This window comes from Balaenoptera ricei, chromosome 13 (assembly GCF_028023285.1).
Source record: "Balaenoptera ricei isolate mBalRic1 chromosome 13, mBalRic1.hap2, whole genome shotgun sequence".
NCBI lineage: Eukaryota > Metazoa > Chordata > Mammalia > Artiodactyla > Balaenopteridae > Balaenoptera > Balaenoptera ricei.
The window spans coordinates 26746218-26761156 of NC_082651.1; positions in this window are offsets into that span (position 1 = coordinate 26746218).

The window sequence follows — 14939 nt, forward strand, 5'->3', positions numbered from 1 at the left end:
TCTGTTCCACTACCTCCTACAGTTGCATACTCCTAGTGGAACCTGACTGAAGCCAGTTAGCAAGAAAACCTGAGTTTGCAGGGGGCAACTGGAAAAAGAAGAGGAGGGCTAAGAATGCATCAAAATGAGATGGGGTTAATATTTTGCTTCTACCACTTTTCAGTTTTTTAACATTTAAAAATATTTTTAATGTTCTGCAGTTGTTAATGTAAGACATTTTAGAGTATGGGACAATTTAAATCAAAGGAAGGGGGAAAAACTAAGCAGTTTTCACATACTGTATTAGTTGCAGAACAGAAATAGGGTCTAGAACCTGGCTCACAGAACCAAAGCATTTTATTATATCTTTAAAGGACTCTTATTTTTTAAAAAAATAAGTAAGTAAAGAACTTCCTTGGTGGTGCAGCGGTTAAGAATCCACCTGCCAATGCAGGGGACACGGGTTTGATCCCTGGTCCAGGAAGATCCCACATGTGGCAGAGCAACTAAGCATGTGCACCACAACTACTGAGACTGAGTGCCACAACTACTGAGTCCACATGCTGCAACAACTGAAGCCTGTGCGCTTAGAGCCTGAGCTCTGCAACAAGAGAAGCCAACACAATGAGAAGCCCGCACACCACAATGAAGAGTAGCCCCCGCTTGCCACAACAAGATAAAGCACACGCACAGCAATGAAGACCAAACATAGCCAAAAAAAAAAAAAAAATTAAGTTAGTAAGTATTTATTACTTATAAATATTCTCTAACCGCCCCTAACCCCCAAAAGAAGTTAAAGATTATTTAGCTGAAAACATAGTCCTCTAGCTTTTAAAAATCCCTACATCCTTAGAAGTAATTCTGGTTAGCTTTATTGAGAAACTTTAAATACAGTTCTAACGCATAATAATGGCAAGTTCTTAGGATGGGAAAGGTAGAGAAGTCCCACCAGTTCTTAGGATGGGAAAGGTAGAGAAAGATACGATTCTTATGGCATCAGTAAACATCTTTATTACAGCACATACCCATTTAATTAAATTTATTTATTTACACATAGATAATCTCAGATATCTCGAAGCACCCTAAAAGAAATGATGATCTTTTTAAAACAGAACTCTGTCCCCATAAAGTAGGGCAGTGCCCAGCAAATATGGTCCTCTATAAAATATCATTACATGAAGAAACAAAAGGGGCCATAGCACCTCATAATCCAAAAGCCAATTGTTACTGTCCAAAGGTGCCATTAAAAAACTAAACAAGAGATTTTATACTGGCAAAGATATGGTTCAAAGATATGGGCAAAGGTGAAAGACATGAAACTGTCAAGGACATTCAGGGATGGATGTATAGCTATTGAAATGTACTCAATGATTCTGTAAGATTTCTTACAAAAAAGAAAATAAGCTTGTTTTCATGGTGACGGCATTAAACTCACAGACCAATGCGGTGTTGTGAGAATATGTATCTACCTATGTGAAATTAAGGGAGCTAGATTACTGCGTTTTTTTAAACAGTCTTCCTAGTGATAACAAAGGGTGATTACATCCTTCTCTTTATTTTTTATTTTTTTGCTATTTTTAAAACATCTTTATTGGAGTATAATTGTTTTAAAATCCTGTGTTAGTTTCTGCTGTATAACAAAGTGAATCAGCTATGCATATACATATATCCCCATGTATCCTCCCTCTTGTGTCTACCTCCCACCATCCCTAACGCACCACTCTAGGTGGTCACAAAGCACTGAGCTGATCTCCCTGTGCTATGTCGCTGCTTCCCAATAGCTATCTATTTTACATTTGGTAGTGTATATATGTCAATGCCACGTTCTCACTTCGTCCCAGCTTACCCTTCCTCTTCCCCGTGTCCTCAAGTCTATTCTCTACGTCTGCACCTTTATTCTTGTCCTGCCCTTAGGTTCTTCAGAACGTTTATTTATTTATTTAGATTCCATATATATGTGTTAGAATACAGTATTTGTTTTTCTCTTTCTGACTTACATCACTCTGTATGACAGACTCTAGGTCCATCCACCTCACTACAAATAACTCAATTTCATTTCTTTTTATGGCTGAGTAATATTCCATTGTATATATGTGCCACATCTTTATGCATTCATCTGTCGATGGACACTTAGGTTGCTTCCATGTCCTGGATATTGTAAATAGTGCTGCAGTGAACATTGTGGTACATGACTGTTTCTGAATTATGGTTTTCTCAGGGTATATGCCCAGTAGTGGGATTGCTGGGTCATATGGTACTTCTATTTTTAGTTTTTTGAGGAACCTCCATACTTTTCTCCATAGTGACTGTATCAATTTACATTCCCACCAGCAGTGGAAGAGGGTACCCTTTTCTCGACACACTCTCCAGCATTTATTGCTTGTAGATTTTTTGATGATGGCCATTCTGACTGGCGTGAGATGATATCTCATTGTAGTTTTGATTTTCATTTCTCTAATGATTAGTGATGTTGAGCATCTTTTCATGTGTTTGTTGGCAATCTGTATATCTTCTTTGGAGAAATGTCTATTTAGGTCTTCTGCCATTTTTGGATTGGGTTGTTTGTTTTTAGATATTGAGTTGCATGAGGTGCCTGTATATTTTGGAAATTAATCCTTTATCAGTTGCTTCTTTGGCAAATATTTTCTCCCTTTCTGAGGGCTGTCGTTTCACCTTCTTTATGGTTTCCTTTGGTGTGCAAAAGCTTTTAAGTTTCATTTGGACCCATTTGTTTATTACTGTTTATATTTCCATTTTTCTAGGAGGTGGGTCAAAAAGGATCTTGCTGTGGTGTATGTCATAGAGTGTTCTGCATGTTTTCCTCTAACAGTTTTATAGTATCTGGCCTTACATTTAGGTCTTTAATCCATTTTATTTTTGTGTATGGTGTTAGGGAGTGCTATATTTTCATTCTTTTACATGTAGCTGTCCAGTTTACCCAGCACCACTTATTGAAGGGGCTTTTTTTCTTCCTTGTATATTCATGCCTTCTTTATCAAAGATAAGGTGACCATATGTGCGTGGGTTTATCTCTGGGCTTTCTAACCTGTTCCATTGACCTATATTTCTGTTTTTGTGCCAGTACCATATGTCTTGAGTACTGTAGCTTTGTGGTATATTCTGAACGCAGGGAGCCTGATTCCACCAGCTCCATTTTTCTATCTCATGATTGCTTTTGCTATTCAGGGTCTTTTGGGTTTCTATACAAATTGTGAAATGTTTTGTTCTAGTTCTGTGAAAAATGCCATTGGTACTTTGATAGGGATTGAATCGAATCTGTAGGTTGCTTTGGGTAGTATAGTCATTTTCACAATGTTGATTCTTCCAATCCAAGAACATGGTATATCTCTCCAACTGCTTGTATCATCTTTAATTTCATTCATCAGTTTCTTATAGTTTTCTACATACAGGTCTTTTGTCTACTTAGCTAGGTTTATTCCTAGGTATTTTATTCTTTTTGTTGCAATGGTAAAGGGGAGTGTTTCCTTAAATTCTCCTTCAGATTTTTCATCATTTGTGTATAGGAATGCAAGAGATTTCTGTCCGTTAATTTTGTATCCTGCTACTTTACCAAATTCATTGATTAGTTCTAGTAGTTTTCTGTTAGCATCTTTAGGCTTCTCTACATATAGTATCATGTCATCTGCAAAAAGTGACAATTTTACTTCTTCTTTTCTGATTTGGATTCCTTTTATTTCTTTTTCTTCTCTGATTGCTGTGGCTAAAACTTCCAAAGCTTTGTTAAATAATAGTGGTGAGCGTGGGCAACCTTGTCTTGTTCCTGATCTTCGTGGAAATGTTTTCAGTTTTTCACCATTGAGAATGATGTTGACTGTGGGTTTCTCATATATGGCCTTTATTACATTGAGGTAAGCTCCCTCTATGCCTACTTTCTGGAGAGTTTTTATCATAAATGGCTGTTGAAATTTGTCAAAAGATTTTTCTGCATCTATGGAGATGATCATATGGTTTTTCTACTTCAATTTGTTAATATGATGTGTCACAATGATTGATTTGTATATATTGAAGAATCCTTGCATTCCTGGGATAAAACCCATTTGATCATGGTGTATGATCCTTTTAATGTGCTGTTGAATTCTGTTTGCTAATAGTTTGTTGAGGATTTCTGCATATATGTTCATCGGTGATATTGGTCTGCAGTTTTCTTTTTTTGTGACATCTATGTGTCGTTTTAGTATCAGGGTGATGGCCTCATAGAATGAGTTTGGGAGTGTTCCTCCCTCTGCTATATTTTGTAAGAGTTTGAGAAGGATAAGTGTTAGCTCTTCTCTAAATGTTTGATAGAATTCATCTGTGAAGCCATCTGTTCCTGGGCTTTTGTTTATTGGAAGATTTTTAATCACAGTCTCAATTTCAGTGCTTGTGATTGGTCTGTTTGTATTTTTTATTTCTCCCTGGTTCAGTCTCGGAAGGTTTTGCTTTTTTAAGAATTTGTCCATTTCTTCCAGGTTGTCCTTTTTTTTTTGCATATAGTTGCTTGTAGTAACCTCTCATTACCCTTTGTATTTCTGCAGTGTCAGTTGTTACTTCTTTTTCATTTCTAATTCTATTGATTTGAGTCTTCTCCCTTTTTTTCTGGCTGAGTCTGGCTAGTGGTTTCAATTATGTATATCTTCTCTAAGAACCAGTTTTTAGTTTTATTGATCTTAGCTATTTTTCCTTCATTTCTTTTTCATTTATTTCTGATCTGATATTTATGATTTCTTTCCTTCTGCTAACTTTGGAGTTTTTTGTTCTTCTTTCTCTTATTGCTTTAGGTGTAAGTTTAGGTTGTTTGAGATGATTTGTGTTTCTTGAAGTAGGATTTTATTGCTATAAACTTCCCTCTTAAAACTGCTTTTGCTGCATCCAAGAAGTTTCGGGACATCGTGTCTCCATTGTCATTTGTTTCTAGATAGTTTTTGATTTCCCTTTTGATTTCATCAGTGATCTCTTGGTTACTAAGTAGTGTGTTGTTTAGCCTCCATGTGTTTGTATTTTTTACAGATCTTTTCCTGTAATTGATATCTAGTCTCATAGTGTTGTGGTCGGAAAAGATACTTGATATGATTTCAATTTTCTTAGATTTACCAAGGCTTGATTTGTGACCCAAGATATGATCTATCCTGGAGAATGTTCCATGAGCACTTGAGAAAAATGTGTATTCTGTTGTTTTGGGGTGGAATGTCCTACAAATATCAATTAAGTCCATCTTGTTTAATGTATCATTTAAAGCTTGTGTTTCCTTATTTATTTTCATTTTGGATGATCTGTCCATTGGTGAAAGTGGGTTGTTAAAGTCCCCTACTATGACTGTGTTACTGTCAATTTCCCCTTTTATGGCTGTTAGCATTTGCCTTATGTATTGATGTGCTCCTATGTTGGGTGCATAAATATTTACAATTGTTATATCTTCTTCTTGGATAGATCCCTTGATCGTTATGTAGTGTCCTTCTTTGTCTCCTGTAATAGTCTTTATTTTAAAGTCTATTTTGTCTGATATGAGAATTGCTACTCCAGCTTTCTTTTGATTTGCATTTGTTTGGAATATCTTTTTCCATCCCCTCATTTTCAGTCTGTATGTGTCCCTAGGTCTGAAGTGGGTCTCTTGTAGACAGCATATATACAGGTCTTGTTTTTGTATCCATTCAGCCAGTCTATGTCTTTGGTGGGAGCATTTAATTCACTTACGTTTAAGATAGTTATCAATATGTGTGTTCCTATTACCATTTTCTTAACTGTTTTTGATTTGTTACTGTAGGTGTTTTCCTTCTGTTGTGTTTCCTGCCTAGAGAAGTTCCTTTACCACTTGTTGTAAAGCTGGTTTGGTGGTACTGAATTCTCTTAGCTTTTGCTTCTGTGTAAATGATCTGATTTCTCCATTGCATCTGAATGAATCCTTGTTGAGTAATCTTGGTTGTAGGTTTTTCTCTTTCATCACTTTAAATATGTCCTTCCATGCCCTTCCAGCTTGCCAAGTTTCTGCTGAAAGATCAGCTGTTAACCTTATGGGGATTCCCTTGTATGGTATTTCTTGCTTTTCCCTTGCTGCTTTTAATATTTTTTCTTTGTATTTAATTTTTGTAATCTGATTAATATATGTCTTGGCGTGTTTCTCCTTGGATTTATCCTCTTTGGGACTCTGCGCTTCCTGGACTTGATTGACTATTTCCTTTCACATATTACGGAAGTTGTCAATTATAATCTCTTCAAATATTTTCTCAGTCCCTTTTTTTTTCTTCTTCTTCTTCTGCAACCCTTATAATTTGAATGCTGGTGTATTTAATGTTGTCTCAGAGGTCTCTCAGCCTGTCCTCAATTCTTTTCATTCTTTTTTCTTTATTCTGCTCTGTGGTAGTTATTTCCACTGTTTTATCTTCCAGGTCTCTTTTTTTTTTTTTTCAGATGAACTGATTACTTTATTGGCCAGTAACAAATTGCCCAGGTTTATAACTCCACAAAGAGCAGAAAAGTCATTAGCGATGGACCTTGTCGCACAGCCCTAACTCTACTTTTGCTAAAAATTATATAGAAATAATAAATTTGTGCTTAAACATTTGTTATAGTAATATTACTGTGAACCATAATACTGCTTTGTGGTCATCTTTCCAAGAAAAACATGGCTGGGCTAGAAAAATGAATGTGTGTGTATGTGTGTATATACATATATATATATATATATATATATATATATATATATATATATATATATATATATATATTATTATGTTACTTTTTTTAACATCTTTATTGGAGTATAATTACTTTACAATGGTGTGTTAGTTTCTGCTTTATAACGAAGTGAATCAGTTATACATATACATATGTTCCCATATTTCTTCCCTCTTGGATCTCCTTCCCTCCCACCCTACCTATCCCACCCCTCTAGGTGGTCACAAAGCACCGAGCTGATGTCCCTCTGCTATGCGGTTGCTTGCCACTAGCTATCTATTTTACGTTTGGTAGTGTATATATGTCCATGCCACTCTCTCACTTTGTCACAGCTTACCCTTCTCCCTCCCCATATCCTCAAGTCCATTCTCTAGTAGGTCTGTGTCTTTATTCCTGTCTTACCCCTAGGTTATTCATGACCTTTTTTCTTTTTCCTTAGATTCCATATATATGTGTTTGCATACGGTATTTGTTTTTCTCTTTCTGACTTACTTCACTCTGTATGACAGACTCTAGGTCCATCCACCTCACTACAAATATCTCAATTTCGTTTCTTTTTATGGCTGAGTAATATTCCATTGTATATATGTGCCACATCTTCTCTATCCATTCATCCGATGATGGACACTTAGGTTGCTTCCATGTCCTGGCTATTGGAAATAGAGCTGCAATGAACATTTTGGTACATGACTCTTTCTGAATTATCGTTTTCTCAGGGTATATGCCCAGTAGTGGGATTGCTGGGTCATATGGTAGTTCTACTTTTAGTTTTGTAAGGAACCTCCATATTGTTCTCCATAGTGGCTGTATCAATTTACATTACCACCAACAGTTCAAGAGTGTTCCCTTTTCTCCACACCCTCTCCAGCATTTATTGTTGCCAGATTTTTTGATGATGGCCATTGTGACAGGTGTGAGATGATATCTCATTGTAGTTTTGATTTGCATTTCTCTAATGATTAATGAAATTGAGCATTCTTTCATGTGTTTCTTGGCAATCTGTATATCTTCTTTGGAGAAATGCCTGTTTAGGTCTTCTGCCCACTTTTGGATTGGGTTGTTTTGTTCTTTTGTTATTGAGCTGCATGAGCTGCTTGTAAACCTTGCAGATTAATCCTTTGTCAGTTGCTTCATTTGCAAATATTTTCCCCCATTCTGAGGGTTGTCTTTTGGTCTTGTTTATGGTTTCCTTTGCTGTGCAAAAGCTTTTAAGGTTCTTTAGGTTCCATTTGTTTATTTTTGAATTTATTTCCATTTTTCTAGGAGGTGGGTCAAAAAGGATCTTGCTGTGATTTATGTTATAGAGTGTTCTCCCTATGTTTTCCTCTAAGAGTTTGATAGTGTCTGGCCTTACATTTAGGTCTTTAATCCATTTTGAGTTTATTTTTGTGTATGGTGTTAGGGAGTGTTCTAATTTCATACTTTTACATGTACCTGTCCAATTTTCCCAGCACCATTTATTGAAGAGGCTGTCTTTTCTCCACTGTATATGCTTGCCTCTTTTATCAAAGATAAGGTGACCATATGTGCATGGGTTTATCTCTGGGCTTTCTATCCTGTTCCATCGATCTATGTTTCTGTTCTTGTGCCAGTGCCATACTGTCTTGATTACTGTAGCTTTGTAGTATACTCTGAAGTCAGGGAGCCTGATTCCTCCAGCTCCATTTTTCGATCTCAGGATTGCTTTGGCTATTAGGAGTCTTTTGTGTTTCCATACAAATTGTGAAATTTTTTGTTCTACTTCTCTGAAAAATGCCAGTGGTAGTTTGATAGGGATTGCATTGAATCTGTAGATTGCTTTGGGTAGTAGAGTCATTTTCACAATGTTGATTCTTCCAATCCAAGAACATGGTATATCTCTCCATCTATTTGTATCATCTTTAATTTCTTTCATCAGTGTCCTATAATTTTCTGCATACAGGTCTTTTGTCTGCTTAGGTAGGTTTATTCCTAGATATTTTATTCTTTTTCTTGCAATGGTAAATGGGAGTGTTTTCTTAATTTCACTTTCAGATTTTTCATCTTTAGTGTATAGGTATGCCAGAGATTTCTGTGCATTAATTTTGTATCCTGCTACTTTACCAAATTCATTGATTAGCTCTAGTAGTTTTCTGGTAGCATCTTTAGGATTCTCTATGTAGAGTATCATGTCATCTGCAAACAGTGACAGCTTTACTTCTTCTTTTCTGATTTGGATTCCTTTTATTTCTTTTTCTTCTCTGATTGCTGTGGCTAGGACTTCCAAAACTATGTTGAATAATAGTGGTGAGAGTGGGCAACCTTGTCTTGTTCCTGATCTTAGTGGAAATGGTTTCAGTTTTTCAGCATTGAGGACAATGTTGGCTGTGGGTTTGTCATATATGGCCTTTATTATGTTGAGGAAAGTTCTCTCTATGCCTACTTTCTGCAGGGCTTTTATCATAAATGGGTGTTGAATTTTGTTGAAAGCTTTTTCTGCATCTATTGAGGTGATCATATGGTTTTTCTCCTTCAATTTTTTAATATGATGTATCACGTTGACTGATTTGCGTATATTGAAGAATCCTTGCATTTCTGCAATAAACCCCACTTGATCATGGTGCATGATCCTTTTAATGTGCTGTTGGATTCTGTTTGCTAGTATTTTGTTGAGGATTTTTGGATCTCCGTTCATCAGTGATATTGGCCTGTAGTTTTCTTTCTTTGTGATATCTTTGTCTGGTTTTGGTATCAGAATGATGGTGGCCCCGAAGAATGAGTTTGGGAGTGTTACTCCCTCTGCTATGTTTTGGAAAAGTTTAAGAAGGATAGGTGTTAGCTCTTCTCTAAATGTTTGATAGAATTCACCTGTGAAGCCATCTGTTCCTGGGGTTTTGTTTGTGTGAAGATTTTTAATCACAGTCTCAATTTCAGTGCTTGTGACTGGTGTGTTCATATTTTCTATTTCTTCCTGGTTCAGTCTCGGCAGGTTGTGCGTTTTTAAGGATTTGTCCATTTCTTCCAGGTTGTCCATTTTATTGGCATGGAGTTGCTTGTAGTAATCTCTCATGATCGTTTGTATTTCTGCAGTGCCTGTTGTTACTTCTCCTTTTTCATTTCTAATTCTATTGATTTGAGTCTTCTCCCATTTTTTCTTGAGGAGTTTGGCTACTGGTTTATCAATTTTGTTTATCTTCTCAAAGAACCAGCTTTTAGTTTTATTGATCTTTGCTATTGTCTCCTTCATTTCTTTTTCATTTATTTCTGATCTGATCTTTATGATTTCTTCCCTTCTGCTAGCTTTGGGGTTTTTTTTGTTCTTCTTTATCTAATTGCTTCAGGTGCAAGGTTAGGTTGTTTATTCGAGATGTTTCCTGTTTCTTGAGGTAGGCTTGTATTGCTATAAACTTCCGTCTTAGTACTGCTTTTGCTGCATCCCATAGGTTTTGGTTCGTCGTGTCTCCATTGTCCTTTGTTTGTAGGTATTTTTTGATTTCCCCTTTGATTTCTTCAGTGATCACTTCGTTATTAACTAGTGTATTGTGTAGCCTCCATGTGTTTGTATTTTTTACAGATCTTTTCCTGTAATTGATATCTAGTCTCATAGTATTTTTGTCGGAGAAGATACTTGATACGATTTCAATTTTCTTAAATTTACCAAGGCTTGATTTGTGACCCAAGATATGATCTATCCTGGAGAATGTTCCATGAGCACTTGAGAAAAATGTGTATTCTGTTGTTTTTGGGTGGAATGTCCTAAAAATATCAATTAAGTCCATCTTGTTTAATGTATCATTTAAAGCTTGTTTCCTTATTTAATTTCATTTTGGATGATCTGTCCATTGGTGAAAGTGGGGTGTTAAAGTCCCCTACTATGATTGTGTTGCTGTCAATTTCCCCTTTTATGGCTGTTAGTATTTGCCTTATGTAATGAGGTGCTCCTATGTTGGGTGCATAAATATTTACATTTGTTATACCTTCCTCTTGGATAGTTCCCTTGATCATTATATAGTGTCCTTCTTTGTCTCTTGTAATAGTCTTTAATTTAAAGTCTATTTTGTCTGATATGAGAATTGCTACTCCAGGTTTCTTTTGATTTCCATTTGCATGGAATATCTTTTTCCATCCCCTCACTTTCAGTTTGTATGTGTCTCTAGGTCTGAAGTGGGTCTCTTGTAGACAGCATATATATGGGTCTTGTTTTTGTATCCATTCAGCCAGCCTGTGTCTTTTGGTGGGAGCATTTAATCCATTTACATTCAAAGTAATTATCAATATGTATGTTCCTATTCCCATTTTCTTAAACTGTTTTGGGTTTGTTATTGTAGGTGTTTTCCTTCTCTTGTGTTTCTTGCCTAGAGAAGTTCCTTTAACATTTGTTGTAAAGCTGGTTTGGTGGTGGTGAACTCTCTCAGCTTTTCCTTGTCTGTAAAGGTTTTAATTTCTCCATCAAATCTGAATTAGATCCTTCCTGGGTAGAGTAATCTTGGTTGTAGGTTTTTCTCCTTCATCACTTTAAATATGACCTGCCACTCCCTTCTGGCTTGTAGAGTTTCTGCTGAAAGATCAGCTGTTAACCTTATGGGGATTCCCTTGTGTGTTATTTGTTGCTTTTCCCTTGCTGCTTTTAATGTTTTCTTTACATTTAATTTTTGACAGTTTGATTAATATGTGTCTTGGCGTGTTTCTTCTTGGATTTATCCTGTATGGGACTCTCTGTGCTTCCAGGACTTGATTAACTATTTCCTTTCCCATTTTAGGGAAGTTTTCAACTATAATCTCTTCAAATATTTTCAGTCCCTTTCTTTTTCTCTTCTTCTGGGACCCCTATAATTCGAATGTTGGTGCATTTAATGTTGTCCCAGGGGTCTTTGAGACTGTCCTCAGTTCTTCTCATTCTTTTTTATTTATTCTGCTCTTCAGCAGTTATTTGCACTATTTTATCTTCCAGGTCACTTATCCGTTCTTGTGCCTCAGTTATTCTGCTATTGATCCCTTCTAGAGTATTTTTAATTTCATTTATTGTGTTGTTCATCATTGCTTGTTTCCTCTTTAGTTCTTCTAGGTCCTTGTTAAATGTTCCTTGCATTTTCTCTATTCTATTTCCAAGATTTTGGATCATTTTACTATCATTATTCTGAATTCTTTTTCAGGTAGACTGCCTATTTCTTCTTCATTTGTTAGGTCTGGTGTGTTTTTACCTTGCTCCTTCATCTGCTGTATGTTTTTCTGTCTTCTCATTTTGCTTATCTTACTGTGTTTGGGGTCTCCTTTTCGCAGGCTGCAGGTTCATAGTTCCTGTTGTTTTTGGTATCTGTCCCCAGTGGCTAAGGTTGGTTCAGTGGGTTGTGTAGGCTTCCTGGTGGAGGGGACTAGTGCCTGTGTTCTGGTGGATGAGGCTGCATCTTGTCTTTCTGGTGGGCTGGTCCACGTTTGGTGGTGTGTTTTGGGGTGTCTGTGACCTTATTATGATTTTAGGCAGCCTCTCTGCTAATGGATGGGGATGTGTTCCTGTCTTGCTAGTTGTTTGGCATAGGGTGTCCAGCACTGTAGCTTGCTGGTCATTGAGTGAAGCTGGGTCTTGGTGTTGAGATGGTGATCTCTGGGACATTTTTGCCGTGTGGTATTACGTGGAGTTGGGAGGTCTCTTGTGGACCAGTGTCCTGAAATTGACCCTCCCACCTCAGAGGCACAGCCCTGATCCCTGGCTGGAGCACCAAGAGCCTTTCATCCACATGGCTCAGAATAAAAGGGAGTAAAAATAGAAAGAAAGAAAGAAAGAAAGAAAGAGGATAAAATAAAGTACAATAAAATAAAATAAAGTTATTAAAATACAAAGTAAAAAATAATTATTAAGAAAAAAAAATTTAAGTAAAAAAAAAACAAAAAACGGATGGACAGAACCCTAGGACAAATGGTGAAAGCCAAGCTATACAGACAAAATCTCACACAGAAGCACACACATACACACTCACAAAAAGAGGAAAAGGGCAAAAAATAATATATATTGCTTCAACGTCCACCTCCTCAATTTGGGATGATTCGTTGTCTATTCAGGTATTTCACAGATGCAGGTACATCAAATTGTTTGTGGAGCTTTAATCCACTGCTTCTGAGGCTGCTGGGAGAAATTTCCCTTTCTCTTCTTTGTTCGCACAGCTCCAGGGGTTTAGCTTTGGATTTGGACCCGCCTCTGCTTGTAGGTCGCCTGAGGGCGTCGGTTCTTCGCTCACACAGGACGGGGTTAAAGGAGCAGCTGCTTTGGGAGCTCTGGCTCACTCAGGCCAGGGGGAGGGAAGGGTACGGATGTGGGGTGAGCCTGCAGCGGCAGAGGCCGGCGTGACATTGCAGCAGCCTAAGGCGTGCCATGCTTTCTCCCGGGGAAGTTGTCCCTGGATCACGGGACCCTGGCAGTGGCTGGCTGCACAGGTTCCTGGGAGGGGTGGTGTGGATAGTGACCTGTGCTTGCACACAGGCTTCTTGGTGGCAGCAGCATCAGCCTTAGCGTCTCATGCCCGTCTCTGGGGTCCGCACTGATAGCCACGGCTCGCGCCCATCTCTCGAGCTCGTTTAGGTGGCACTCTGAATCCCCTCTCCTCGCGCACCAGGAAACAAAGAGGCATGAAAGAGTCTTTTGCCTGTTCGGCAGCTCCAGACCTTTTCCCAGACTCCCTCCCGGCTAGCTGTGGTGCACTAACCCCTTCAGGCTGTGTTCACGCCGCCAACTCCAGTCCTCTTCCTGCGATCCGACCGAAGCCCGAGCCTCAGCTCCCAGCCCCCATCCTCCCCGGCAGGTGAGCAGACAAGCCTCTTGGGCTGGTGAGTTCTTGTCGGCACCGATCCTCTGTGCGGGAATCTCTCCTCTTTGCCCTCCGCACCCCCGTTACTGCGCTCTCCTCCGTGGCTCTGAAGCTTCCCCCCTCCGCCACCCACAGTCTCCACCCATGAAGGGGCTTCCTAGTGTGTGGAAACCTTTCCTCCTTCACAGCTCCCTCCCACTGGTGCAGGTTCCATCCCTATTCTTTTGTCTCTGTTATTTCTTTTTTCTTTTGCCCTACTCAGGTATGTGGGGAGTTTCTTCCTTTTGGGAGGTCTGATGTCGTCTGCCAGCGTTCAGTGGGTGTTCTATAGGAACAGTTCCACGTGTAGATGTATTTCTGATGTATCTGTGGGGAGGAAGGTGATCTCCGCATCTTACTCTTCTGCCATCTTCTCGCAGTCTCTAGATTACTGGTTTATTATAAAAGGATATAACTCAGGAACAGCCAGATGGAAGAGATACATGAGGCAAGGTATGGGGAAAGGGTCATATTTTTTGTTGTCTCTCTAGGTATTCCAAGTACACTAAAACCTGAATGAGCACAAATGTCCGTTTAGTGCAAACAAGCCTGTCCAGACATCTTGAAATATATTGAGAACACTTTTACTTTGGAACACAGAGCTGAGCTCAGTTGTGCATAACTATGTGGATCCTGAAATCTTGCAGTTGTCTTCAACCATTCAATGCCTGCTGCACGTTTCCCATGAGATTCCCAGGGAGAAAAACCACTGTGCATGACATTGTCCTTGTGTCACATAAAGACACAGCTACTGGTACTAATGTGACACCTGCATTCCCATGCCCTTCTGAACAGCTTTGTCTGCAAGCTGCCCTTTGACAAAGCGTTTAACGCACCTAAACCCTAAGGTGTGGAGATGGCTGTAGTACAAGTCCTTCAAACAGTTTTAAAACAGTCGTAACTCATGCCCGAAACTACAGACACGTAACCAACACTGAGTCTCCCGTCTCCTTCCTGTGCCTAGTGAGAACTGTGGACTTCCTTCTTCTGAGGCCATTCCTCTTATGCTAGTGTTCCACATTTCTGGAAAGAGTCAATAACAGGTGTCAGGAGTCAGGAATGTATTTCCATTAGAAAAGGACACTTTGCTGAGTGTACCCTCCCCCTAGGGATCAAGAATCATGTCCTTCCCATATAGGCCACCCAGGCTCCAAATTACCATCTTAGAGCCTCTGATTGCCCCTTGCCTTTAGCAAGTAGGCCTGGCATCACTTCCACAGAGCAATTACCAACAGCCCATAATAGAAATTTAGGTCAACCATCGCTATGGTAGCCATGGTAAGTGATGTCCTCCTTCCCGAGTAGACTGGGATGGCACTGCATGGGTTTCTTCAACAGTGCGGTTTCTGATGACTCCAGTTTAGTCCTAGAATCTCTTCACTCGGTAGTAGGTAAAATGTCTTGGCTACCATTCTCTTGTCGAATCCTGCTGAGGGCAGCAGAACCAAGAGTTCACCCAGGGGAACCCTCGGGAGAGAGGACCTTTCCTTA